General features: G+C 36.5%; 1 pseudogene; it reads left to right on the top strand.

The window, feature by feature from the left end:
• The window catches only part of LOC108535201 (elongation factor 1-alpha 1-like), a 57,988-nt pseudogene that overhangs the window by 2,517 nt on the left and 27,937 nt on the right, over positions 1-27,534 (top strand).

Genomic DNA, 27,534 nt, shown 5'->3' with positions numbered 1-27,534 from the left:
GCATGGTTGGATGTCTGGATCACTTACTTTCAAGAATATTACTAACTTAAGTTTACGATGACACATGCACAAGAAGCTAGAACGGTGACACTGGAAAATGTTCACTTTTCAGAATCACTGAAAACTTCTTAGTGGTTAGAAGATTGGATGGAGGGCATGGCACTATGATTTTTCTCACTGAGAAAAACAGAAGTTTTGTGACAATGATTTTGAGATAAGGTAAAATGAAAACAGTTTTTCATTCATTTATTTTTTTATTGCAGCCTCAGAAAATATGGCGATTATTTGATGAATTACTTCTGAGTTTACTAAAATGTTCTATAACATGTATCTATTTTGTTGTAATTTATTCTTCATTTATCTAGTTTCTTTATTCAATTACTCGCCAAATATTTATTTACCATATGTTATGCATTAACACATAACAGATGTGTAACCAATTGGACATAGCACATATACAAGAATTTTATGTAAATTTCCTTCATTCCTTCTTTCCTCTCTCCCTCTCTCTCTCCTTCTCACCCTTTGTTCCTTCCTCTCTCCACTCTCTCGTTCTTCCTCTAGGTGTTTAATGAATATGTTATGTGTCAATGTTATAACACTAAGTTGTACTAAATGCTGACCAAAGCAGTTTTATAGTCCAATGTGGCAGACAGCAGATACATATATCCATTCATCAAGAAACATACTTTTAGTTGGTGATGGCTATTATGGAGAAAATTCAACAGGGTGATGTAGTAAATGTTAATAGGTGGCACTGGGATGAGCGTATGGAGACAAAAACATTAGATTGGCCAGAAAAGTCCTTTTAGAGGAGGTGACTTGGGGAAAGAAAGAAGGGGAGAAGTGCAGGAACCTATGAAACATTAAACACTCTAATTTTGCTTTTACATAGTTGCATTTTTGGAATTCCTACTGATAATCTCACTCTTATTTTAGTGAGTGGATCTTTGTCTAAAACATCTACCAGCACCTCCACATTGACATTCCTAATATTCTACTTTCCTGCAAGATCAATGTCATATCTGTTATTTTTCAAGTGTGATTTCTTTATGGCTAACACCCCAAAATTCTAGTTCCAATCTTACTCCTTTAATATTAATGTAAGAGCCTATCCAAAATTTCCATTTTGGATTCCAATTTCCATTCCAACTTACCATTTCCAAAAATTCACTGTATCTCAAACCAGACATTATTTTACCTTCCAAACAAAGTATTTATCTCACTGTTCTCATTTCTCTTAGTGACATCAACATTGCTTTAGTATGTCAGGCTAAAATATTTGGAAATTTCTTTATTTTTCTTTAATACCCCATAGTTATTTTGTCATCTGATTTTGCCTTTTTTTCCCCTTCTGACATATTTATCAGAGGCACACATCTATCCAATTTCCAGTCCTTTTACTATCTTTGCTCTCAGGCATTGTGTATAGTGATCATTGCCATGGCCTCTCATCTGGATTCACCCTTCCCAGCACAAACTGCATCTTTCATCCAGGCTCATTATTTTTGGATAATACTTTGATCACATTTCTCCACTCAGAACTACTGTGTCTTATGAATGCTCACTTACTTATATGTGGATCTCCTCTTTCCCCCATTACCTGGCCCCTTAAGGCCCATCCAGCCTCATTCCCGCAGCTCCTCCACATGGCCCTCGGGCATTCACGGTGACACCCAGGCTCCCTGCCACATGCCGGCCTCCTTGCCTCCTTGTTTTGCTTGTGCTTGCACTTTACTTATTTTTTTTACATAAAGAAAAGAAAATATACTTACTATTCATTAAGTGAAAGTTGTTCATTGTAAAGGTCTTTCTTTTAAAAAAGTTTTTTATTTTTTATTTTTAATTTTAGGTTCAACAGGTACATGTGCAGATTTGCTACACGGGTAAATTGCATGTAGTGGGGATTTCACGTACAGGTAATTTTGTCATTCAGGTAATGAGAAAGTAACTAATAGGTAGTTTTTCAATCCTCACCATCCTCCCACCCTCCACCCTCAAGTAGGTCCCAATGTTTATTGCTTCCTTCTTTGTATCTATCTGTACACAATGTTTAGCTCCTACTTATAAGTGAGAACACGTGGTATTTGGTTTTCTGCTCCTGCATTAATTCACATACAATAATGGCTTCCAGCTCCATCCATGTTGCTGAAAGTCCATCATCTCATTATTTTTTGTGGCTGCATAGTATTCTGTGGTGTATATGTATCATATTTTCTTTATCCAGCCCACCACTGATGGGCATCCAGGTTGAGTCTTTGCTATTGTGAATAGTGCTGTGATAAATATATGTGTGCATGTGTCTTTATGGTAGAACAATTTATATTGCTTTGGGTATATACCCGATACGGACTTTGCTGTGTCAAATAAATGGTAGTTCTATTTTAAGTTCTTTAAGAAATCTCCAGACTGCTTTCCACAGTGGCTGAATTAATTTACATCCTCATCAGCAGTGTATAAGCATTCCCTTTTCTCTGCAACCTAGCCAACATCTGCTATTTTTTAACTTTTTAATAATGGTCATTCTGATTAGGCTGAGATGATGGCTCATGATGGTTTTGATTTGCATTTCTTTAATGATTAGTGATAATGAGCATTTTTTCATATGTCTATTGGCTAATCATATGCAGAAGATGGAAACTGGACCCTACTTTTTACCATATACAAAAATCGTCTCAAGAGGGATTAAGTTAAGACTGAAACGTGAAACTATAAATGCCCTACGAGAAAACCTAGGAAATACCATTCTGGACATCAGTGCAAAGACTTCATGATGAAGGCTCCAAAATCAATTGCAACAAAAACAAAAATTGACCAATGGAACCTAATTAAGCTAACAAGCTTCTGCACAGCAAAAGAAACTATCAACAGAGTAACCTAAAGAATGGGAGAAATTATTTGCAAACTACGTACCCAACAAAGGTCTAATGTCCAGAATCTTTAAGGAACTTAAATCGACAAGTAAAAATCAGCCCCATTATAAAATGGGCAAAGGGAATGAACAGATACTTCTCAAACACTTGCACTTCAGATACCATTCTTCATTCTTTCTCACTCATCGATTCCCACCTATCCCAGCATTCTACTTGCTCTGTTAGGCTCCCTTCTTTACCCTTCTAAACACGCACTCCGTATTACTCCCTTTACTAATATGTGTTGCCTCCACCTGTAATGCACTCTCGCCACATCTCAATCCTGTCTTTAATGTTAAGTGACATACTGCCTTCTCTCTAAAATCTGCCTATATTTTTCCATCTTTCTCCACGTGCCCATGGAATACTGGGATTCATATTCCTATCAGAGCATTTATTAATTGGTGTTGTATTACACTCTGCTCTTTGAGGGCAAAGACTAAGTCTAATTTAGCCTGATTTTCTCCACAGGCTAACTCTCACACAAAGTAGGTGACCAATAAATTCTGTGGACTAAACTTCTTGGCTGATCTCACATTTATAGCCCCTGTCTTTGAGTTTGGTTGCTCATTCGGTGCTAAATTTTTCTTGTTTGCTAATGTCTTCCTCCTCTAGATTATAAGCTAATTTTTGGTGGTGATTCTGCTATGTAGCACCTTGAGTCAAGTTTTCTTGACTCAGTCTCCAGTCTTAAATGTCCACTCTAGTTCTAATTGATGTCTGTGATTTCTAAATTTGTATACTACTAGGCTTACAAAGTTGAAGAATTGAAGAAAGCTTCATTTGTGCTACATTACTAGTCTTTTTCATTACCAAGATTAACTTTTTTTGTTAAAAAATATGAAAAGGGTAATTTACTTTGCAAGGTAATATAAAGATTAAGTGAGGTAATTTATTTGAAAGTGCTTCGTGAATTGTCAATCACCATACAACGTGATATTATTAGTAATAGTAAATTGTAAGCCTCTTGAGAGTGAAATATTCCTTTTACTGTGTGGCAAATTGTGCCTACTGATCATCTACCAGCTGCCTGCACCCTACATGCTCCTTTGTGCTTCTTTGCTAGCAGAATACTGGTCCCACAGTAGCCACAGTGAGGCTAAATATGTCTAATATTCTTTTTCCTGTATCACTTGCAGCTAGAACCTGGGCAGCAGACTCAGTTTTGGCCAAGGAGTCCTGAGTGGAAAGCCGTTCTGTGATTTCTGGGATATGGTTTGCTCTCTGATTTTTTTAAATGCATGAAAATAACATTTTCTGTTTTCTGTCTTGCTGTGATTGCCAGGGACCATGATGGTAATCTTGCCACCCCAAGAGAAAAGCCAAAAATGAGTGCCAGTTATCTAAGTGTGGCAGAGTGGAAAGGTATAAGGAACATGGGCTCTTGTTCTATTGTTGAACTATTACCTACACCCTGAAACTGCTTTGCCTCCAGAACTTTTGTTATAGAAGAAAATAACTGTTCTTATCAATTAAACCACTTTTAAGCTGCATATTCTGTTCCTTGTACCCCAAAGGATTCTACTTCTATTATATCCTTCACAGTGTCAAGGCCAGGTTTAGATTATTAAGTACTCCATGTTTGATTATAATTCTATTTATTTTCTTCTCATGTTTTTGTAAAATGGGTACTAATATTCATCAACTCCTTGCAAAGGCAAAGAAATTATACCCCAAGAAAACATAGACACATTGATTGTTAAGATTATATGACCATGTCATTAGCAGGATGCCACAGACCCAAGGCCTGAAATAAACAAGACTTAAATTGAAAGCAGAAATACTATAGGCAAGATAAAAGGGGTCAATACAAATGAAAGCTGTGATGGAGGACAGCTTCCAACTGTGCCTCTGTAGACTAGTAACAATGCAAAGCTTCATAACCTCTTGGGTAAATAGTTCTCATACTTCTACCATTGTGCTAATGTCTCTCTCATTTCTCTTTCTCATGTCTAAGGTCAATGTATCAAATTACATGATTTAATGGCCTATATTATCATTTACTTTCAATAGGATTGACCACATTTATACTCAGAAATGCTAAAAATCATATGTACGCTTTTGAAGGAAATTTCCCTTAGAAAAATTCCAAGCCTAATATTAAGAACCTTTGTCACCCAAATAATCCATCTAAAATTGTTTATCAGGCTACAACCATAATATAAATCATACAAATCTATTTTACCAGTTGGATAATCTTCATGTTAAAACTGTGCTTTCTGATTATATCCTATCCAGCAATTAACTCTTAGTATGAAGAGAAAATAGAGCTTGAATGACTGACAAATGCACTTATCAAGTAATTGGACTGGGCTGGTTGTCAGTGACTTAAAAAAATGTATGACCCATGAAATTTCTTAGTAGTGTAGTGATTGCCCAGGGCACCCGACCAAAACGAAGGCTCTGTTTTCAACTGCAGCTGGAGTATCATTTCAATATAAGGACAGAGTTCCTTACTCCTAAAGTGAAAAATGGAATTTCAGATGTGAAAGGGTTCAGCTTTTCTTCTCTCTGAATTGATATTGCTACCAAATTTAATATTCTTATTATCCAGTGTGGAGACACAATTATCAAAGCGAGGCACGTTGTTAAATTAGGCAAAGAAAGGTGTGAAACCAGGAAACATAGATGAGAATGAGAATGAGAATCTAATGAGTCTAACAATAGAGGAATCTGTTGCCTCACGCTGAGTGGTGAGAGAGCTCTTAGGAGTCCCTACCTATTACAAACTTGGATTTGGATAACGGCAAGAGTTGTGTAAAGCGAATTTGGCATTATTGGCAGTGCATCCCAGCAGTGTTAGCCTCTCAGGCGCCTCTGGTCATTTCAGCTCATCTGTAACAGTGAACAGCTGACAGCTGCCTCAATATTGTGTGCTACGTTGAAGGAGCTGCTATACCACAAATGGCCAGGAGAGGTCAGCATCAGAAGTACATGACAGCACTCCTGGATTTTTTTTCAGAAAAGCTGTGATAGCTGCAAGGAAATTAAAAGGAAAATATCTGCGAACTGTATATGTGATAATGGTTTAATTTCCAAAATATGTAAGGAAATGTAAGGAATTCCTGTCACTAAATGCCATATATATATTATATTATAATCTATCTATCTATCTATCTAAACGATAGGCAAGGACTATAAACACAAAAGAATAAAAAAATAGGCAAGGACTGGAACAGAAATTTCTCCTTTTGACATACAAACAGCCAACAGGTATATGAGATGCTCAACATTATTAATCATTATAGCAATTAATGTAAAATTATAATGAGATATTATTCATACCTGTTATAATGTCATATAGATAGATAGATAGATAGATAGATAGATAGATAAGTGTTAGTGAGGATGTGAAGAAATTGGAACGCTTGCACATTGTTGGTGAGAATGTAAAATGGTGCAGCAGCTACAAAAAACAGTGTGGAGTTTCCTCAAAAATGTTAAAAATAAAATTATCATGTAAATAAATCAGGAATTCTACTTCTGGATATATATCCAAAAAAACTGAAATCAGGTTCTCCATGATATATCTGCACTCCCATATTCCTTGCAGTGTTCTTCAAAATGGCCAAGATAAAAAAGCAACACAAGTGCCCGTAGGCAGATGAATGGATTTTAAGAATGTGGTATATACATACAATAAGATATTATTCACTATTAAAAAAGAAGAAAATCCTTCCATTTGCACAACATAATAAACCTGGAGCACACTATGTTAAGGGAAATAGGCCACTCACAGATGGGCAAATATTGCATGATTCCACTTATGTATGATATCTATAATAGTTAAACTCATAGAAGTAGAGAATATAATAGTGGTTTCCCACACCTGAGGGGTGGAGGAAATGGAGAATTTGTTCAATTAGTACAAAGTTTCTCTTATGTTAGATGAGCAAGTTCTAAAGATATGTCATATGACATAGTCCCTATAGTTAGCAATGCTGTATTATGCACTTCAAAATGTTAGCAGGGTGGATCTTAGGTTCAAAAGGAAAATATTTGCAAACCATATATTAAGGGCTCTTACTATAAAAACAAACAAACAACTGAAAACAAAACAAAAGAAAAGAAAACTTTGGGAGATGTCATTCTCCTTAGGAAGAGGCAGTCTAATATGCTTTCTGTGCTCTGAGGCAAGAAAAATCAAGGAAACAGCTTAGTACATTAGATACTGCCTGGGATCTTTACTCAGTAGATCTGGATTTCCATCTGGAGTCTACCCCCTTTTAAGGAATCATGTAACCTCTTTTAACACGAGGTTTCTCACATACTGAAATAGGGTTCATAATATGTACTTCACAAAGTTATTACTAAATTATAAGTTTATTGTGGAAATGAGTTAAACATTTGGAAACCAATGGGTACATATAAATTGATAAAAATATTTTTTTGGAAATTATAATAACTTTTCCTTTTCTAACAAAATGGAAATAAGCATAATCATTAGAAGAAGGAGAAAACTGAGCAGTGATACCTATACAGATCCAGGTCTGGGTTACAAAACACAAAGCAAAACAACTCTGACTCAATGGAATTTATTGACAGGACAATACATAGTTTTCTGAACTTAAGGGAGGGTTGAAGACATAGACTTGGAGGTGAACCAAAATTTGGAACGACGTCACAGCACAAATTTCATCCTGTGAAAAGTTTTCTGATGCTGGTGCTGGCTCCATTGTCACTGGACGTGGTTTCCAGGACATTAGTCCTCATAGCCATCAGCATCTTACCTTTAGACCCTCTGCTATTGCTTGAGTCTCAACTTTATCATAGCTGCTCTGAGTAAACACTAATTTTTTCCTTTATTTATTTCAAGAATGTTTCTGTAGTTTTTAGGGGGTATATTTTGCCCTTACATTAAATTTATTCCTTGCTGTTTAATCCTTTCTGATGTTATTGTAAGTCAATTATTTTCTTAATTCATTTTCAGATTGTTCATTGCTAGTGCATCAAAATAAAATTTCTTGTAGTCCACAAACTTGCTGAATGAATGTATTCATTCAAATGAATTTTAAGTGATTTTCTGGATTTTCTATATGCAAGATAATGATACTTGAAAATGGAGATAATTTTAGTCATTCCCTTTCAATCTGGTTGCCTTTCGTTATCTTGCAAATTATACTGACTAGGACTGCCAATACAATGTTGAATAAAAGTGGCAAGAATAAACACTTTTGTCTTCTTCCTGGTCTTAGGGAAAAGCATTCAGTCTTTCTCCACAAGTATGATGTTAGCTTAGTTTTTATGGTGCTATTTATCAGGTTGAGAATGTTGTGTACTATTCCTAGTTTATCGGGTGTTTTGTCATGAAGGGATTTTAGATTTTGTAAAATGCTTTTTTTCCTGAATCTAGTTAGATGATCATGTGGATTTTGTTCTTTATTCTACTGATATGATGTATTATACTTACTTTCAAATGTTAAACTACTTGGTCATGGTGTAAAATTTTTTTATGTTGTGACTGATTCTGTCGGTGTTTTATTAAAGTCTTAATTTTCTCTAAACTTGTATCATTCTCTCAAGGTTTGAAGGTTCCAATGTTCAAAATCTCAGTTGGGGCATCTATTGGTTGATTTTATGCCTGACACCCGGTGCTAGCTGCTAGAGCGCTGGAGAACACAATCTTTCTTGTTTTGTAGGTAGTAAGAAATGGAGTCTGAGTCTCACCTTTACTTTAGGATTTAGGTTTCTCCTCAAACAGGAAAAATGTTTATTTACTAGATATCCAAAAATGACAAATGTTCATTACAATTTCCATACAAACATTCATGTTTTGTGTTATATATTTACATTCATATTTATAAGCACACAGTATAATTTCATGAAAGGGCATCGGGATTTTTCATTTTATAAAGTAAATTGAATCATGCCCAGCTTTGCATTTTCACTTCGATGTGCAACCTCTTTGGTGTCTCTGGGCTAACAGTGTAGGCAAGGCGAGAGGTTTACTACCTAAGTTACAGATGCCTTTGGGAGCACGTTGGGTAATTTTTGGTGTGATATACTTTAAGTACTAAAGAGCCTCCTTCTCTATTTTTCTTCTTAAAGCCAGTGCCTCCTGCTGGGTGAACATGGTAACAGCCCACCTCAGGAAAGTCAGAGGTCACTTTTCCCCCTACTCCGTTCCCATGCTTCTGTATTAAATTTTCCTGTTCATACCATCCTTCTACTCTTGACACATGCACACAAGTGTACTGGCGAAGCAAGTGTAAAGGCCTCACAACTCCCTGCATGGAATTTGGAAGCTGAGTCAGAAGGAGGTTAAGTGCCAAACCCTAGCTCTTCTAGCACAGTGAGAGCTCCCCAGAATTGAGGTGCTCATCCATGCTTGTGAATTGATTACCTTAAGTACCATGATTTAACACAACCCTGCCTTTCTAGAGCAGCAGGGAGAGAGCAGGAAACTCTACATTGTGCCAAGCAGAATTAGCTTTTGAGTTTAGGTCACAAAACTACCAGCCCTGGAACCGAGGATCTCTCCTGGTTACCCTTCAGTTTACATTCTACTGAGGGACAGGCATCACTGATAATTGGACACATTACTCTATTTGTGATAGGATAATGTTACTTAACATTCAGCCTGTCTCCAAGTGTGCTATTCAAGTGGATGAGCTCACTCTTTGATTACAGGGGAAATACAAGATAAATGTACTCTTACATTTCAAATTAAATCCCACATTTTTCTTGGAAATTAATTTAAAATGATCAAATAAATATTTAACTGAGAAAATGCTTCTGAACTTTCATGGAGAGACATCAGATAAGCATTTAGTCAACAAGTTGGAATAGGGGAACGGGGGTCATGAATGAGCCAGGAATGTGCCAGTGGCAGCTGAGAGATGTTGATTAAGACACCCTCTGAGGACAAATTGTGGGATTTATAAGCATTGTCACATCCTGAGGCACAGAATAGCGAAGTGGGAGACTCTGCAAACCCTTTTAAGGTTATTTAAAATTTTTTTTGCAAACAGAGCCAAGTTCATGTTTAGGCTAATAGGAGGAGCTATACTATGAGAGAAAATATTTGCAAACTATGCATCTGACAAAGGACTAATATCAAGAATCTACAAGGAACTCAAGTAAGTTAGCAAGAAAAAAACAACACCATTAAAAAGTGGACAAACACATGAATAGAAATTTTTTTAAGAATTCATAAAAATGGTCAATAAGCATGTGAAAAAATAGCCAACATCACTGATCACCAAAGAAATGCAAATTAAAACCATAATGTGATATTATCTTAAACCAGTCTGAATGGCCATTATTAAAAACTTAAGAAATACTATTTTTCTTGGCCACTGTTGGTATGAATATAAATTAGCACAACCTCTATCAAAACAGTATGGAGATTTCTCAAAAATATAAAACCAGAACTACCATTCAATCCAGCAATCCCACTACCGGGTATCTACCCAAAGGGAAAAAAGTCATTATATTAAAAAGATATCTACACTGATACACTTATGTGCTTATCACAGCCCTATTTATAACATCAAAGATATGAAATTAACCTAAGGGTCCATCAACAGATGACTACATAGAGAAAATGTGGGATGTGTGTGTGTATACACACACTATATATATGGTGATACACTATATATATCATGGAATACTATATATTTCATTATTTATTGCTGAACGTATATATATATATAATATAAATATATAAACATTATATATATATGAAAGAATGCTACTCAACCATAAAAAAGAATGAAATCACATCTTTGCAGCAACACAGATGGAACTGGAAGCCATTATCTTAAGTGAAACAACTCAGAAACATACAGTCAAATACCACATGTTCTCACTTATAAATAGGAGCTAAATAATGTGTACACATGAATATATAGAGTGGAATAATAGATATTGGAGTCTTGGAATGGTGGGAGGGTGGGAAGGGGGTGAGGAATGGGAAATTGCTTAATAGATACATGTACACTATTGGGTGACAGTTGCATTAATAGATCAGACCTCACTGCTACTCAATATATTCATGTAACAAAAGTGTACATGTACCTGCTGAATCTCTAAAAATAAGAAAATTAAAAAAAAAAATTTCCTTCATGACAGCTATGGTAAAAGCACTAACAATGTGCCTCAAAATAGACATTGTGTTCTCATGAAGAAAGAGCTCGTGAAGGCTTAATTAATTAAGTGGGTAAAGTACCTAGTAAGTGTTTTGGTGTATAGTAGTTGCTCAGCGAATTTTAGTTATTTCACTTTCCCCTTTCCCTTTCTCCTTTTCATACTCTCCCACTCACATTTTCCTGAAGAAAATAGGACTCATGGCTGTGTGACTTAGGGGGCATCAGTTGTTCCCAGACACCTAAAGATGGGGACATATATAAAAATGGAAGTGGAAGTCCACTGAGGACAAGTTTATCATTTTACTCTGATTTTGGGGGGCAGTATAAACAGTGTTTAAGGCCCTGGAATTTTGGAGTACAGAGCTTAACTCTGATTCCTGCTAGCTGTGGGATCATGATAAACTAAGTCTCATCTGCAAATTATGATAACAATATCTATATCAATATATGTGCTGGAAGAAAAAACATAATAAGATAACATATGTCAAGTACCTATTTCAGTACCTGGCACATGTTATGGTAGCTCTTTAGAGCTTTGCTGGACACTGATCCTCCCTAATGGACACCCGGCCTCTTCTTTTGTGTGAACTTAGCATGCCCTTCCTTCATGGATTCTTGTCCATGGGCCATAGGAAAATCATATTTTAATCCTATATCTTCTAAAGTGCAATACTCTGAGCACTTAACTTTGGAGAAAGAAAAAGGAGGAAAGAAGAAGCAGTTTGGTTGAGAAGGGAGATGACTTGATAAGAATTGCTTAACCCCTTGTTTTAAACTTGCAGTTTTCTTATTTATTTATTTATTTATTTATTCAACTTTTATTTCAGGTTCAGGCGGTACATGTGTAGGTTTGTCACATGGGTAAATTGCATGTCACTGGGGTTTGGTGTACAAACGATTTTGTCACCCTGGTAGCCATCAATATACCAGTTAGGTAGTTTTTTGATCCTCACCCTCATCCAATCCTCCCTCATCAAAGGCCCCAGTGTCTGTTGTTCCCTCTTACAACCGTGTGTGCTTGATGCTTAGCTCCCATATACAAACGAGAGCTTTAGATACTTGGTCTGTTCCTGAATTAATTCACTGAGGATAATGGCCTCCAGCTGCATCCATGCTGCCGCAAAGGACATTTTAAGTACAACTTTTATTTTATGTCTTAGATTATAGGAAAATCGAAATGATGGTACAGAGAGTTCTCCTATTTCCCCTGTTGTTAACACCTTACATTAGTACGGTACATTTGTTACAATTAATAGACCAATATTGATACATAATAATTAACTAAAATTTATGTTCTATTCACATTTCCTCTGTTTTTACATAATGCCCTTGTCTCTTTAGGCTCCTTTTGGCTATGAGATTTTCTTGGACTTTCCTTATTTTTGATGAGCTTGACACCTTTGAAGACTACCATACAGATATCTTTTAGAATGTTCTTCAACTGAGATTTCTCTGATGTTTTCCTCATGAATAAACGGGGGTTACATATTTTGGGGAGGAGCACCAGAGCTGAAGACCATTTTCATCAAATCGTATCAAGGGTGCACACTGTCAACATGACTAATCATTGTTGATGTAGAGGACAGCAGGTACCCATCTGAGGGGACTGTAAGGGAACCAACACTCATTGAGCATATAGTCAGGTCTGTTTTATTCATAATCCCATTTAACATTCACAACAACTTAAAGAGGTATGTTTTCCTTATCACCATTTTGTAGTTGTAGAAACTGGCATGAGAGAAGTTGAAAAACTTTCTCACCCCAGCACACAAAATACAGACTTTGTATTTGGAAGACTCGGGTCTATCTGACCTAAAACTTCTTCTCTCCACTATACCATTTTGCCTTCTTTGTAATTATATAAGATTTAAAATGTTGGTTGAGATTTTATATAAATAGAACTAAAGGTGTTGTGTGATGTGCTTTTTGATAAATTGAGTAGGAAACATGCAGCTTCTTTGATATTGGATTCAGATGAGTATGTTATTGGGAGACACTTGTTGGTAATTTAGGGCCCACCTAAACTAATTTAGTCTTATGTGAGATTTATTTTATGAATTGAAGCTGATGAACAGACATGAAATGTCAGCAGACTGAGGTGAGCAAATATTTTACTCAGATGTAATATGCAGTTGCCATAAAATAAGTTTATTAGACTTGATCTGGATATCTGATGGATAATTTATGAAATACTCAGAGAAAACCTTCTGAGTTGTTCATGCCAGTCATTCTTTTGTATGAGGGATTTTATGGTGCCAAGAGTGAGAGTGGAAGGACTGACCATGAGTCACTATTCTAATGCTCTGGCACAATGCCCTGTGTCCCTGGTAGTATTAGTTTGATCTTTGAGGCACTGATGTCCAGGGAATGTATGTATACATGAATTTCAGAACCTCATTTCTTTCTAGGCCAGATGCACTTGTGTTTACAAATTTTAAAGTATTGGTTATAAAATAGAAAACTGTCTCATCGAAATGCAAATCAAAACCACAATAAGATACCATCTCACACCAGTTAGAATGGCAATCATTAAAAAGTCAGGAAACAACAGGTGCTGGAGAGGATGTGGAGAAACAGGAACACTTTTACACTGTTGGTGGGACTCTAAACTAGTTCAACCATTATGGAAAACAGTATGGCAATCCCTCAAGGATCTAGAACTAGAAGTACCATATGACCCAGCCATCCCATTACTGGGTATATACCCAAAGGATTATAAATCATGCTGCTATAAAGACGCATGCACATGTATGTTCATTGTGGCACTATTCACAATAGCAAAGACTTGGAATCAACCCAAATGTCCATCAGTGACAGACTGGATTAAGAGAATGTGGCACATATACACCATGGAAATACTATGCAGCCATAAAAATGGATGAGTTTGTGTCCTTTGTAGGGACATGGATGCAGCTGGAAACCATCATTCTCAGCAAACTATCACAAGAACAGAAAACCAAACACCACATGTTCTCACTCATAGGTGGGAACTGAACAATGAGATCACTTGGACTCGGGAAGGGGAACATCACACACCGGGGCCTATTATGGGGAGCGGGGAGAGGGGAGGGATTGCATTGGGAGTTATACCTGATATAAATGATGAGTTGATGGGTGCTGACGAGTTGATGGGTGCAGCACACCAACATGGCACAAGTATACATATGTAACAAACCTGCACGTTATGCACATGTACCCTAGAACTTAAAAAGTATAATAAAAAAAAAAAAAGAAAAGTATCTCATCACCACTAAATACAAACTTTCAGATAACCAGTTCATAGTGGTAGCCTAGAAGAGTGTTGGTATCAAGTATATAGAAATTTAACTGACCTCAGACTGAAATATACACATGTGGCTATCATGGTTGACTAAAAGAAGGAGAAGTTTCACACCTACATTTTAAAATTAGAATTGCAACAAAGAGTGGTAACAGGGCTGAAGCCAAGACTCCATTAGTCGATGTGCTGAGTTAGGCAATGCTTTCTATTAGGAGTGGGGTTTGACAGATACCGTTGTGCCGAAGGACAGTTGGGACTCTGTAGTTGACACCTTGTTGTCTGCCATTCATTTTTCTTGTGTTCTTGGTATTAATATCCCAGGTTTTTTGGGGGGAACAACTTCTTAACCCCTGGCTCTGGTCCTCAAACTTACAGTTTCAGGAATGGACTCTGATTGGTTTAAACAAATCAGGGTAGCCCTCTCCATAGTTACACTAATTGGCTACGGATGAGTAGGTGATTTAAAAGAGTCCAATCAACGTAAGTCTAAAAAATTTTATTTGAAATGGCAAAGATGAGATTCTTCTGATATTGAGAGAAGCAGCATAGAACTGTTGCAGCTACAGGGGAAGAGCCTGGAGTTGTTGGGTGGAGACATAAGATAGAACCCTAGAATGGGTCAAATCTGAGGAAGGAGAACCAAGTGGTAAATTCCAGAAGATGTTTTTGGAATTCTAGATAAAACTGGTGCCTGAAGTCAGATGTCTGACAGGAGCAATTCAACCACCTTTTTTGTTTAACTGATGAAGGCTGTCACACTTACTTATGTAACTATTTATTTCATATGTGAAATGTTCCTAAGTGATAAGGGGCCCAAATGTACTTAGAATGCAAAAATAAATTATGGGGTAAATGAGAAAAAAATCACCATAAAAGCCACTATAATTGAAAATGGCACCTGGCATATGAGGCACAGCTGCTGTAGAGACTGATACGACTGTGCTAGAACATCCTAGCATCCACTGTACTTCGTGCATCACTTCCCTTGCCCATGGGGGCGGCAAATTGGAAGAAACTGATTTATTCAGGGGTCCACAAGCTCTGCTGTGAAGTTTTCTATAGCTGGAGAGAGAAAGAAAGAGAGAAGAAACCAGAGATAGGAACAGGTATCAACAGCTAAAGACTCTTGGTAGGGAAATGGCCAGGTCCTAAGAAGGTCAGTAAGCAACGTAGTCAGTGGCCTGAGATCAGCAGAGCAACAGCAGATGTTGGTGCAGAGGAACTGCAACTCTGATTCTATGAGGAAACACACAGAGGACTCTTGCAGGGAAGGTACCATAAGCTACAGTCAAAGCTGCTGGGGAATAGTGTTCCCCAGGTGAGGTGATTGAAAATATTATGGAAGTGAAAACCCTGAAAAGGGGAAGAATTTATATTTGTCAGCAGACTGGGCAAGAACGCTTGTTACTGAGAGATCTTGGAACAGCGCAGTTTTGGGCATAATCACACAGATTCCCCAGACACTCTGTGGTTGATCATTTTCAAACTTCAGAGCATTCAGTCTCCAGAGAAGAAAGATAGTGCAGCCTCAGTATTGAAAATGTCAGTATCAATCAATGCCGCAAATGCTCTTTAGAGATTTTAAATTTGTAAGTCTATTAGGGGACTGGATGTTTATTTTTGCCCACTATGGTTGACTACCATGGTGACACAAGACTACTGGCCAGGAGTTTTGCGTTTGGCTCTTCCTTTAGTTAGCTGGTCATCTGGACTCCCAGGGTCTTCCTTTGATACTAATTTGTTATGGATATTTACATAAATTTCTAAACCTTTTTAGTTTGTTTTTCTTGAAAATGTGACTAATAAATATAACACAGGGCTATTGTGAAGATCGACTGTACCCATATTTCAAATCCTTTAGGGCAGTGTCTGGAACACAAAAAAATAGATCTCAAATGAGTATGCACATCTTCCAAAAGACATAATTTTGGGGTAGGAAAGGTATGTGAACATTGCTTATTACTAGGTTTCTTAACAAAGCATCCAAAATCAAATAATCTTTCAGCCTTCTCAGTGGCTCGCCAAAGACTCACCCTGTGCCACTGTGAAGTGAAGTTTAGTTGGACTGTCTTTTGAACGTAGCAGTTAGTATTTACAGCACTGGGTCCCAAACAGAGGAGTGAGAGGTTGGTGCATCCATGGAAAAAGGATGTCCAAATTATAAGTGGCACATTTTATCATGTGTTTAGTTCATTCATTTCCATGGTGGTATGTATGGTGATATTTGGTGTAATGGGTTATAATCATTATTAGAAAAAAAAAAGATAGAGGATGAGTATGACATGATATATGGATTTGCTGGTTTGGGGAACTCTAGATTTTATTAATACTACACTTTTGTCTCCATTATGAATTGATATCATACATTAAAGATTTCTGATAATGAGAAAAATGCTCAGACCTAAACACAAAATAAATGAGATATAAACAAGTAGCAAAATCTTCAGTTAGTCAAAGACATTAGAAAGAGTGCTGATTTTATAAGACTTAACAAATGAAGTGTTATTTCATCTCAAGGAATTTTAAAAAATTGAGACTTAAGGGTAATAGCCAGTTTCAAGAAAATCAATGCTAATTAAACAAGAACAAGCTGTTCTTTCTAACAGTACCCTCGAGGAGGGAAAATCTGACATTCCCCTTTGTCACAAGACTTACTGACAGCATGTCAAACTTTAATACAGAAGATGACTGCACAGGTGTGCTGGGCATTCACAAAGACCCAGTGATGAAGGCATGAATTTGTATTGAATTTGATGAGTATGTTTCCCCAGAGATGAGAAGTTGCATATTCAGACACTTAGGATGTAAGTTGTGGTTATATTAGTGGTAAGAGACTGATTATCCAGATGCTCTTGGAAATTGTTAACATAAATTTATTGTACCAATCTAATATTTTGTTCCATAAAGAATAGACAATACAAACAAACCAAACTTGTCTTTTGACATCAGGCCAATCCTTGTACTTGTGTCACCTCTTCATTAAGAAATTGGGGCTCTAGGCCTGGCACGGTGGCTCATGCCTATAATCCCAACACTTCGGGAGGCCAAGACGGGCAGATCACCTGACGTCAGGAGTTCGAGACCAGCCTGGCCAACATGGCAAAACCCCGTCTCTACTAAAAATACAAAAATTAGCCAGATGTGGTGGCAGGCAATTGTAATCCCAGTTACTCGGGAGGCTGTGGCAGGAGAATCACTTGAACCTAGGAGGTGGAGGTTGCAGTGAGCCAAGATTGCACCATTGCACTCCAGCCTGGAGGACAAGAGTGAGACTTCATCTCAAAAAAAAAAAAAAAAAAAAACACACAAAAAACAAAAAACAAAAATTAGGGCTCTAAGCCTTAATTTACTTTACTCAAATTCTTACTTTCCCATTGATGATATAAACATGTGGCTCCTTAATCCTATTTCTGGAGGCTCGGTTACCCCTTCAACTCTTCTGCTTTTTAAGATCTCATCTTCTTACACTTTCCCTGGGCCATTGTCTTCTATTTTCTGTTTCCTAACCTTTCTCTCTTGACTGGCTTGCTTCACTCACCTTCATCCATGACCTTGCTGAGAGATCCATTCTCTGTCATCCAATAGTTCTCCCCTTGTTACATCAACTTCTGTAAATGTTCATTCTATCACTAGCTCTTCCTTATCCCTCATTTACTCCATGAACCATGACACTCTAGTTCCTTGCTCTTACTGCTCAAAGGAAACTGCTTTTAGTAAAGATTAAAGACATTAATAATTTCCTAATTATAATTCTATTGGATATCTTTCAGGAATTGCCTTCTTGGATTGATCTTGTTCATTAGCTACTTTTGTTTTGTTTCGACTTCTCAAAAGGACATTTCACTTCTTTGACAATCATAACACAACAGTCTGTTGCTTCTATTGATACTTCTCTGCCTATTCCCTTTACACTTTTGTGTGAGTCCTTCCTTTTTGCTTAAAAAAAAAAAAAGTCCTTTCCCCCCGTGTTTCTCATTCAAGCCACAGCCCTTAGTCTGCACATGCATTTTCCAAGTGACCACCAAAGTGATCCATTTCAAATCTGGGTGTGATGATACCATGTGATTGCTTTAAATCCTTCAATGACTCCTCAAGGATACATTTTTTTATGCGGTAAATATTCTTTTCTATTATCTGTTCTCTATCTAGCTCTGTAGTCCCATATCTCTTTATTTTGTTTTACTGTTTGTTTAAATTTTTAATGTTTTATTTCAATAGGTTTTTGGGGAACATGTAGTGTTTGGTTACATGAATAAGTTCTTTAGTGGTGATTTCTGAGATTTTGGTGCACCCCTCACCCAAGCAGTATACACTGCACCCAATCTGTAGTCTTTTATCCCTCACCATCCTCCCACCCTTCCTCCGAGTCCCCAAAGTCCAATGTTTTATATCATTTTTATGCCTTTGCATCCTCACAGCTTGGCTCCCACTTATGAGTGAGAACATGATGTTTGGTTTTCCATTCCTGAATTACTATACTTGGAATAACAGTCTCCAATTCCATTCAGCTTCCTGCGAATGCCATTATTTTACTCCTGTTTATGGCTGAGTAGTATTCTAATACATACATACATACATATATATATGTATCTCACATCATATTTTCTTTTTCTACTCGTTGATGGCATTTGAGTAGACCCATATCACTTAACTCTCTGCTTTATAATGTATAATCTAGCAATTTAGACCTTTTTAGAGTTACCCACTGTGCTTTCTCAGTGAGTTACTCTTGCCTGTATTGCCTATTCTGCCAGTCATGTCCTTCCCTGCTCTACTCTACACCATCCTTACCCTTTTGCCAGGTTAACACCTACACATACTCTTGATCTCAGCTCAAATAGATACTTAGGAAGCCCTTCCACTACTCAATAGTCTGAATTAGGGGTCACTCCTTGGTACACACATAGCACATGTGCATGTCTCCATTAGTGCACCTACTTCATAATATTATAATTATCTATTTATGGGTCTGCATTCCTCACAGACAATGCGTTCTTTGTGATCAGGAGCTATTTATTTATCTTTGTATACTCTGAGCCCTGAACAGTATCTGGAATATCAACGTAGTTAATCATTTATTATGATCTCCCAAAAACACTTCTCAGGAAAAGATTGTCTTTCTTTGTCTCATTCTACTAGAACTTTTTGAACTTGATAATGATAAAGTTCTGTCAGACATACAGTCATGCATTGCATAACAACAGGAATACCTGAGAAATGCACCGTTAGGTGATTTCTCTATTGTCTGATCATCATAGAGTGCACTTACACAAACCTAGATAGTACAGCCTACCACACACCTAGGCTATATGGTCTAATCTATTGGTCCTAGGCTGCAAACCTGTACAGCATAGTGCTGAACTGAATACTATTGGCAATTGTAACACAATGGTGTTCGTGTATCTAAACTATCTAAACATACAGAAGATATAGTAAAACTATGGTCTTATCATCTTATGGAAACATCATTGTATATGTGTTCTGTCATTGACCAAACTGTCCTTAATCAAAATGTGGTTGTGTGGTGCATGACTGTATTTATTTTGTGATACTTATAAGGATTATAAACTTTAAGGTTCTAAATAAGAATTGAGAGATTAAGTAAAAAATAAAATAGATAAAAAGATATTCTATTTTCTCTAAATTTACATTATGAAAATGCAAAATATTTGTTTTATTCTGTGTATTAGTCCATTTTCATACTGCTATGAAGAAATACCTGAACTGGGAAGTTTATAAAGAAAAAGAGGTTTAATGGACTCATAGTTTGACATGGCTGGGGAAGCCTCACAATCATGGCAGAAAGCAAAGGAGGAGCAAAGGCATGTCTTACATGGTGGTAGGCAAGAGCGTGTGCAGAGGGTCTGCTCTTTATAAAACCATCAGATCTCTGTGAGACTTATTCACTATTAAGAGAACAGCACAGGAAAACCCTGCCCCCACGATTCAATTGCCTCCCACCAAGTCCCTCCTACAACACATGTGGATTATGGGAGTTACAGTTCAAGATGAGATTTGAGTGGGGACACAGCCAAACCATATCATTTTGGAATATCAAAACTTAACAGTTATTACATAGACTTTTTATTTATTAAATACTCTATGTAGTACTTCTAATATTAGTATCCATGTGACTCATAATCTAGGAGAAATATCAAGTTCCACTTTCTAATGGAGCAAGTTTCTTTAGTCATGTGCCTGAGAAACATTCAAAGAATGAACAACCTGAATTTTCAATTTTTTAGCCCAACCTTCATGCCTTAGGATTTACCCTAAAGTCAGGGACAAATTAAGAATGTGTGGGCTGGGCATGGTGGCTCACGCCTGCAATCCCAGCACTTTGGGAGGTTGAGGTGGGTGGATCCCAAGGTCAGGAGATCAAAACTAGTCTGGCCAATATGGTGAAACCCCATCTCTACTAAAAATACAAAAAATGTAGCTGGACATGGTGGTGTGTGTCTGTAGTCTCAGCTACTTAGGAGGCTGAGGCAGGAGAATCGCTTGAACCCAGAAGGCAGAGCTTTGCAGTGAGCCGAGATCGTGCCACTGAACTCCAGCCTGGGCAACAGAGCAAAAAAAAAAAAAAAAAAAGTGTGAACTTGGCCAAAGTAGGTAGGTAGCTCTAAATTGCACTCCTTGTTAGACCTCTCTCATTTACATCTACATTCTTGAGTTATTTGGTGACTAGTTTTATCAAACTTTTTCTAAACATGAACCTCAGAGAGGAAATCAACTACATCGTCCACACTTTTAGATAACCTGAGCCTGTCCTATTTTCTTAGTATGCCCTAAGCATTTACCTATGGGCATATCTTCTTTAATTAAAGGTATCATAATAGTTAAGCATAATGTCCCAGAGCCACTACTTTTGGCATAACTTTCAGTTATTAAAAAACACTCCACAAAACCTGTGGGACTGAATTTTGCTGATGCAACAAAGGGCCTTTCTCTTGTTTTTCATTTGTCCTTTCACTGCTGCTAAACCTCCTCTAATTGCTGTTTTTATTTATGTGACCTCGGGATGCATTGCCACCAAATGAAGAGCATGCCAGGAAATAAACAAGTTTGTTCCTAAAATCACCTGAGGCCGTCATTAAAAACATTGGGAGACTGATCCTAATAAAATATTGGAGGAGGAACAAATTGGATAGGCCATGGTATCACCTAACAGCATCTCTTCTCAGGGCAGAAATTTCTACAACTTTCTTAATTGAACCAGTGAGGGATGTACCAGTGAGGGAGAACATTCTAGATCATTATATGTGTGTTTTATATGCATATTTTAAGTAATTGCTTAATGTATATTTTATTTATATTCTCTTCATTTGCTTTACATTCAAACTTTAAACATTTCCTAGGTCTGCATGACTCGCCCTTCTTGCTTCCTTCCTTCCATTTAACTCACATCAACACTTACCACTAATATCAGTTTGGGCTCAGGCAGATATGTGTCTGAAACTAAGCTCTTATCAGTTCTTAATGGAAGGACATTAGCTAGGTTACTTAATATCTCTAAGCTTTAATTTTTTCATCTGTAAATTGGAGATGATAATGATTATGATGTTGTTTTAGGAATTCAGTTTGATAATATACATATACATTAATTTCATTCTTTTTCCTTTTTTAGGAATTTAGTATCTGGAACTACAAGACCCTGTCCTGATATCAAGGAGCTCAGAGTTTAGTGAAGAAGACAGATGACAAGTGTTGACTAGTATAATGTGAAGTGTGTTACTGGAGTTACACACACAGTGCAAGCCTATATATACATGTCATGTTTCATTAGACTATCTAAAATTATCTCAGCATAAACTTAAAACTTTCAAAAGTTGTATGTATTTATAATAAGTTTCAGAAACTACAGATAATCCAAAAGAGAAAAGAAAATCATACTCTAAGCACTGTTGACATCTTGTGGTATTGATTTTCAGAACTTTTTCTGTGCTGTATTTACATAGATATGTTATATCTCAGTCTATATATGATGCATTTGTAAATAAATGGGCTCACATTAAATATTGCTTTTGGTGACCTTGATTTTTTCCTCAACAATAGACTATGAATTGCTTTCCATTTAAAAATTTTTTTTTTGCGTCCCAGTTTGTGCCTCCATTTCCCTTTTCAAGGCACTCCAGAAGAATTCAGTATGTGCTCTCTCTTTTTATACTCCCTCCCCGGATTTGGCTGTAGCTCCCTATGGTAGCAGTGTATCACTTGGTTCCCAGAACTAGAAATGTCACTTTTAACATCTGCTATATTGCTGGACTCTTGTAGAAAAAAAATTAAATACAGAGCAAGGTTGTACTTCATTCTCCCAATCCCTTGCCCTTTTTAACACTCTGGCACTTAAAACAGAACACAATGAAAAGAATGTTACCTCTTTAACGTACAGTTTAAAAAAAGTCATTAACTGACTCGATTAGCTGAAAGTCTACACTAATTCAGGCAGAAACGGGACTGAAGTTTTATTTTTCATAGTATATTTTAAAAACTTTTAAAAAAGAAAATTAATATAACACAAATATGCTTAGAAAAGCATAGTTTAGATTCTGGAGAAAAATAATTTTCATGTCTTTTAGGAAGACTATTTCCAAACATTTTATATATATGCATATATCTTAAACACATTTTTTATAATCTGAGTATTAATTTCTCTTCTCAGAATTGAGGGTCGCAGAAAAACTTCTATTTGATCACTCTTAATATAGTCTCAAAAATATGAACAATATTTGTTATATGAGTACTCTGGGGCAAGTCATTTAGTCTTTGAGTCTTAGTTTTGTCAACTATGAAGACAGAATACAATAATTCTTTCATAATAGGGTTAATGAAAGATCTATAAAAACTGAGAAATATTGTATAAACAAACATTTTCATCTCTCTTACTACTTAGTCCCAACTACTGTATGAACTTAAGTATAATTATATTTTCTTTAAAGCATCATATAAATTAGCTTTTCTCAATTCAAAATGATCCTTTTCTCAGAGTTAGTGATGCAATAATTCATTGAGACAATGTAGTCCCATATCTTTCTCTAGGATGTCTTATTGTTAATAAATCAATTTCTTCCTCAACCTCAAATGTCATTATTGTTTTCACAAATACTTCACAGGTAAGTTAAGAAAGGAAGTGGTTTAGAGGAACATTTGAGGATAAAGTAGAATGATGGCTCAGAATCATCAATTTCCCATTTCATTTGTTCACTTTCAATGAATTCACTGAGTTTCTCATTGAGAGTGGGTTGGAGAGGAGAGTGTCTGGTTCTCTGCAAAGGTCTTGCGGTGGAGTTGAATGTTTCTGGTGCTGCTTTCCCAGATGCTCCATGGTGTGTTTCTTTTGCAGGTTCAACACAAAGCAGAGGGGACAAAGGATTGTCACTGGGGACAAAGGATTCACATTCTTCTTTCTATTCTTGCTGTTTGGTTTATGTTCTGCTAAACATGAATAGGTAGGAAACAGATGAGCAAGATCTGAGATACTAGGCTTGTTCTCTCTCTCTCTCTGGTAGTGGAAGATGGAAAAGGATCTTCCTTGCTTTCTCTATTTCCATTTTTCCTCATTTGGGTTTCTCTTTGGCTTGCCATTATCTTATTGATGAAGGATCCTGCCAGACTTTTCTGTGTTTGAATTAGGAATTTCTTTGAAAGCCAGAATCTGATCCTTTTATTTCTTTTTTGTTTCTCTGCACTGTACTCAGAGGGGGTATAATATATTTTGGTTGAAAATACTGATGAATCAAATTTTTTAATATCAAAGATAATACTCTATTGTATAGTACATAACTCAAAGGGCCTTTGAAGACAAGAAATAGCAAACAAAGAAAGTCACTGAAATCTCTTTGATTCCCACATAGAAGTCAGTCAGAGAAACATCTGGGATGCTGTGCAATACTTTCTTCCTTACCACTAAATCCAGAACGAATTTGGACTATTTCTTTCATATATGAAGGCAATAAATGTGCCCCAGTATGCAAGGTTAACCCTCCCATTCACCCCAAAATTCATGTACTTTTCTGAAAAGCAAAAGCATATCTTTATTTGCCAAGAGAAGAATGCAAATAAAATACAAAAGAATAAGGATGTTGACTCATAAGTAAGCTTAATCTTTGCCCAGTTTGGACCACATATTCAAAAACTCAATTAGATGATGTTTGGCTATACTGTAACTAAAAAGCAAATCATGGCTTTGTTTCTCTTTGGCTTAAGCTACTCCCTCAAAACCAGAAAACAAATTTTAAAGCATATTTCATTTGTCAGTCCAAAGAAAATCTCTTACTATGTGTATTATTTTGCTAGAGCTGTCACAGCAAAGAACCACAACTGGGTGGCTTAAACAGTAGAAATTTATTTTATCATAGTTCTGGAGACCGTAAGTCCAAGGTCAAGGTGTCGGCAGGATTGATGTTTTCTGAGGTCTCATTCCTTGCTTCGTAGGTGGTTGTCTTATCCCTGTGTCTTTTCATGGTCTTCCCCCTGTATATCTAATCTCTTCTTCTTTTAAGGATACCAATTGAATTGGATTGGAGCCCAACTTAATGACCTCATTTTAACTTAATTACCTCTGTGATGACCCTCTCCCAAATACAGTCACGTTCTAAAGCACTGGTTGTTAGAAATTCAGCATATGAATTTTAGCAGGGGTGGAGAGGATAATTCAGCCCATAGTACTGTGTTTAATGATACAAATAATAACAAAAGCTCCTCTAGACTTTGCCAATACTAATTAATTATTTTATATGATAGATTTCAAAAGGTAAATAGGCTTCTTCTTATACACCAAATCAATTCTGTAGAGGTCAGATAAGAGTAAGATTACCAAAATTACCAAAATTTAGAAGATTTTTTATGCATCTTTCCATTTCATTCAAATGATCCTAGTCAGTAGTGTTTCATCATTGTCATCTGTGATTTAAGATTGCAAAGGAATTTCAAATTGCTTTAAAACAATTAAGTTAAACCTTGCAGAATTATCCCCTATTATCTTTGCAACAATATTTTCCCCCAGACTGTGTATACGTTTGTGTTTTGGGTAGTTGTACAATGAGCTTCCTGGAGCACAGTGAGCCCTTTGGTTTATACATACTTACGCTATTCCATCTGTATATGCAAGTTTCTTCATATTTTTGACCTTTATTTCTCTTCTCCCACAGAAATATGATATTTCAAAGGTTAAATCTGTATTTTCAGTCTTCCACATCACTGTCTCCTTCATTATGTTTTTCATAGCTGTGCATTTTCATTATTCTGTGAGAATTTCTAAATTTTCATTTCTAAATAGCACATTTCATTTTCTGACATATCAGTTATGTTCTTTATAGTCTCCACTACAAATTTTAATTCTGTCTTTACTGTCATACTTTCCTTCTTTTCCTCATATTCATTAAAAATTATCCTTAACATCGTAAAGATAAGTCTGCTTTGGTTATGAGAATTCCACTTTATGAGAATTTTCATTTAATGCCTTCACTTTGGCTAATAAGGCAGATCTTTTGGTTTTTGTTTGTTTCTTGAGGTTTCATTTAAATAAGGAATGACTCGCCCTTCTTAGGTGTACAGTCTTACGTATTTTGACAGACTATGCAGTCATTTAACCACCACCACAATAACATGAAACATTTCTGCCACCCCTTGTTTAATCCTGTCCCTTCATCCTTAGGTCGGGCAACCACTAATCTGATTTCTATCTTCATAGTTTTGTCTTTACAAGAATACCATATAATATGTAGCTTTAGAGACTGATTTTTTCAATGAGCATAATATCTTTGAGTTTCATAATTTTGTTGCACGTATTAGTAGTTTGTTCTTTTTCATCCTTAAGTAATATTCTGGTATGTGGTATGCATATCAATTTGCTTATCCATTCATCAACTAATGAACCTTTTGGTTATTTTCAGCTTTTAGGAATTAGAAGTAAAGCTGCTCCAAACATTGATGCATAGGTTCATGTCTTTATTTCTCCTAGTTACATACTGAAAGGTGATATTTCTGAATTGCATCATGAGTGCAAATTTGATTTTATAAGAAACTATCCACTACTCAAGGAAATCAGAGAGGACACAAACAAATGGAAAAACAATTCATGCTCATGGATAGGAGGAATCAATACTGTGAAAATGACCTTACCGCCCAAAGTAATCTATAGATTCAATGCTATTTCCATTAAACTACCATTGGCATTCTTCACATAACTAGAAAAAAAACTACTTTAAAATTCATATGGAGCCAAAAAGAGCCCATATAGCCAAGACAATTCTAAGCAAAAATAACAAAGCTGGAGGCTTCATGCTACCTGACTTCTAACCAAACTATAAGGCTACAGTAACCAAAACAGCATGGTACTGGTACAAAAGCAGACACATAGACTAATGGAACAGAATAGAGATCTCAGAAATAAGACTGCACATCTACAGTTGTCTGATCTTTGACAAACCTGACAAAAACAATGGGGAAATAATTTTCTATTTAATAAATGGTGCTGGGAAAACTGACTAGCCATAGACAGAAAGTTGAAATTTGACCCCTTCCTTACACCTTAAACAAAAATTAACTCAGAATGGATTAAAGACTTAAATATAAAACCCAAAACTACAAAAACCCTGGAATAAAATGTAGGCAATACCATTCAAGACACAGGCATGGGGAAAGATTTCATGATGAAAATGTCAAAAGCAATTGCAAAAAAAGTAAACATTGACAAATGGGATCTAATTAAACTAAAGAGCTTCTGCACAGCAAAAGAAGCTATCATCAGAATGAGGAGACATCCTACAGAATGGGAAAAAATTTTTTGCAATCTACCCATCTAACAAAGGTCTAATATTCAGAATCTACAAGGAACTTAAAGAAATTTACAAGAGAAAACAAACAACCCCATTAAAAAGTGGACAAAGGACACGAACAGACACTTCTCAAAATAAAACACTTATGTAGCCAAAAAACATATATAAAAAGTTCAATATTACTGATCATTAGAGAAATGAAAATCAAAACCACAATGAAATATCATCTCATGCCAGTCAGAATGGCGATTATTAAAAAGTCAAGAAAGAACAGACGCTGGTGGGGCTGAGGAAAAATAAGAGTAACTCCCACCCCACTACTGTGCTTTAAGCAAACGGGCACACCAAGAGAATATATCCCACACCTGGCCGGGAGGGTCCCACGCCCACGGAGCCTCCTTCATGGCTAACACAGCAGTCTGCGATCTAACCGCAAAGCAGCAGCGAGGCTGGGGAGGGGTGCCCGCCATTGC

Source organism: Rhinopithecus bieti, unplaced genomic scaffold (assembly GCF_001698545.2).
Source record: "Rhinopithecus bieti isolate Rb0 unplaced genomic scaffold, ASM169854v2 scaffold_12605, whole genome shotgun sequence".
In the NCBI taxonomy this organism is placed as follows: Eukaryota; Metazoa; Chordata; class Mammalia; order Primates; family Cercopithecidae; genus Rhinopithecus; species Rhinopithecus bieti.
This window is presented reverse-complemented; position numbering and strand designations above follow the sequence as displayed.